Consider the following 3,406-nt stretch of genomic DNA (forward strand, 5'->3'; position numbering starts at 1 on the left):
TCAAGCGGCCGCCACCGCCGCTCGGGGCGGGGCTGAGGCAGCGGCGGAAGAGGCCGACGCCCCACGGCCGCCTCTCCTCGGAGAAACCGCCGCCCCTGCCGGGCCTCGTCGATTTGTCTAAGTTCTTTCGTCCTCCGCTGGGTTGTTTCTCTCACCTCGGAGCGCGGCCGTCTCCTCAGACGGGATCGCGGTGCTGCCCGCCTGGAGCCATTTCCCGAGCCTGCGGGCACGGCGCCGTGGGCTGAGCGGTCTCACCGGCCTGCGGAGTGTCGGCCCTGTGGCTGTGGGGCATCCAAACCCTGTGTGCCCAGGACATCTTTGGCCTCCTTGGCCTAGGTCAGGCTCCACAGCCAACCTGGCCTTGAGCACCTAGGGGGATGGAGCACCCACAGCTTCTCTGGGCAGCTCTTGTGCCAGTGCCTCACCACCCCTTTTGACAGATCTTCCGCCTAACATCTAACCTGAATCTCCCTTATTTCAGTTTAAAACTGTTCCTGCTGGTTCTGTCACTAGCAGACCATATTAAAAGCTGGTCTCCCTCCTGTTTACAAGCCACCTTTAAGTGCTGAAAAGGCCACAATGAGGTCTCTGCAGCCTTCTCCAGGCTGAATGAGTCCAGCTCTCTCAGCCTATCTTCATAGGAGAGGTGCTCCAGCCCTCAGAGCATTCTCATGGCCCTGCTCTGGACTCGCTCCAACCGCTCTGTGTCCTCCTTGTGCTGGGGGCTCCAGGCTTGGGCACAGTACTTCAGATGGTACTACCACAGTACTTCACAAGAGCAGAGCAGAGGGCGTCAATCACCTCCTTCTCCCTGCTGCCATTCCTCTGCTGATTTAGCCCAGAACACAGTTGGCCTTCTGGGCTGCAAGCACATGCCTCTGGCTCATGTCCCGCTTCTTGTCCATCAGGACCCTCAGGTTCTCCTCAGGGCTGCTGTTAAGGACGTCTCCCAGTGAGTACATGTATCTGGTATTGCCCCGATCAAAGTGCAAATTAATCCATTGGGGGCCAGAGGCTGTGGCCTTTTGGTCGGTCACAAGTCTTTTGATACGGAGCAGTTTCCTGTTACTCAGTGTAAGCCAGTTCCCTTTCCTTGATGAAGCCAGTAAGTTTTTGAGCACGTTTTTCTACGGCAAATGTCAGGAGTGCTTGACATACACAAAATGATCTTAGAATCATTTCAGTTAGAAAGGACATTTAAAGGTTACCTACCTTAGCTGCCCTGCAGTGAAGGAAACAGATGAGTGTACCTTATGTCCAAAATACAGTGACAGTGATTGGGGATTAGGGCTGGAGCAGAAAAGAAAGGAACCACAAGCAAATGGAGTGATAATGCAATAACAAAGTAAAGATTCAATGGCAGCCAAGCAGAGAAGGGCAAAAGCATACACAACACTTATATTCAATGCCTGCCAGATCCCCAGGACATTGGAATCACTGGTCTTGAAAAAAGGTGAAACTGCTGCTTTGAATTCCTTGAGCATTACTGTTGTCAAGGAGCATAAGGGTATTGGTATTTAGAGAGATCGCTCAAGCTCTTTTCAAAGCCAAGAGGAAAAGGAGAAAAACAGTTTTTTGAAGAGTTGTAAGTGAAACACCACTGCATCCATTTTTAAAAAAATTATTATTATTTATTTATCATAAAAAAGATAGGGACTGAGTAGATTTATTTATCATTGAACCCAAAAAGGGACTTTGCATGTGTTTTTTGGTTAGCTTGTTTATTTTAATATACTTTAAAAAGTGTTCCATAACAAAACATAGAACAAGAGAAGGTGGAAATCAAAGTTGGATGTGTTCAGGTTTCCAGAACTTCCTCAGTATTCAGGATATGCTTTTACTTTCTGTTGTCTGCTTCAGCAGAACAGCAGCTTTACTTGTCAGTCAGGAAAGCAAGCCGTGAACCCAGTGACCATAAGTATTCTGTGCTTAAAATAGAATGCCTTTTGCTCCAGAATCTCAAAATACAACAAAAGGCATTCTAATAAGTGTCATTTTCAATGCTCTGTTAAAGTTAGCTATACTACGTTTTTCCCTGTAAACAAAGTACAAAGTACAGGAAACTTACAGATGTGGGGTTTTTTTTTTTGTTTTTTTTTTGTTGTTCTTTTGTTTGTTTGGTTTTTTGTTTTTTTTTTTTATAAAAAAGGAATATTTAAAAAGAAAATCTGTCTCTCAGTCTGGATTTCTGAATGAACTCTGCCCTGCTGAGGCCACATCTGAAATACTGGGCTCCTCAGTTCAAGAAAGACAGGGAAATTCTAGAGAGAGTCCAGCGGAGGGCCAGAGATGATGAGGGGCCTGGAGCATCTCCCTTACGAGGTCAGGCTGAGAGACCTGGGACTGTTCAGCCTGGGGAAGTGAAAGCTGAGGGGGGTCTTATCAATGTCTATAAACACTTATGGTTGTGGAAGTCAAGTCAATGGGAGCAGACTCTTTTTGGTGACAGACAGCAATTGTACAGGAGGCACTGAGTACAACCTGGGGCACAGAATATTCCATGCAAACACAAGTAAGAACTTCTTTTACTGTGAGAGTGACAGAGCACTGGAACAGGTTGCCCAGAGAGGTTGTGGAATCTCCTTCTCTGGAAATATTCAGAATCTGCCTGAATGCTTTCCTGTGGATCCTACTCTAGGGAATGTGCTTTGGCAGGGGGTTGGACGTCGTGATGTCTAGAATACATTTCAAGTCCTTACAATTCTTTGATTCCATGATATCTTGATTCAAGCACTGTTTTTCTCCCACTTTCTTTACTTGTGTCATTATTGTCAGTGAGGAAAACTGGCTGTGAACTTTCCATGCAAATGAGAGTCTATCAAGTTCTACAGACAGTGTTTAAGACAAGATGCTTATTTATGTAACAGAAACATTTACACTTCAAGGAGAAACATTTACACTTTCAAGGAGAGCAAGCCAAAAGAAGCCAGCAGGGCAAAATATTTTCTTCTGGCTTCTTTAAAAATAAGTACCATATCTTTTTATTAACTCTGATTTCTCTTTCTTTGTGTAGTGTGTGTATGTACACGTATGGGTTGGCCTTTTTATTCCAAGCAGTAACTTTCCTTATCCTATTTCAGTCAAACTGAACATCAAAGGAGAGTTTTCAAAAGTAGGAAATTTGTACCAACTTTGTGAAAGTAAGTGGAAAAGAGAATCCTTATAAATTGTGCTACTGATGGAGATCTGAACTGTAACCCCAACACCAAATAGTTGATGGTGAGTGCAAATAGCAAACAGGTAAATAGCTGAAGACTAAACTAGTTTCACATATAATTCAACTTCAGGGAACACAGCCATAAGCTATAAAATCACTGCCAGTTTCATTTCTCCTGGACCTCCTGTATTTTGCTGTTACTCTATATCACATGACCAGGTTTTATTTGCTGCCCTTTACTCCTAGATC

This window comes from Centrocercus urophasianus, unplaced genomic scaffold (genome assembly GCF_019232065.1).
Source record: "Centrocercus urophasianus isolate 14NV4802_14NV808 unplaced genomic scaffold, USGS_Curo_1.0 seq_73, whole genome shotgun sequence".
NCBI classification, from domain to species: Eukaryota; Metazoa; Chordata; class Aves; order Galliformes; family Phasianidae; genus Centrocercus; species Centrocercus urophasianus.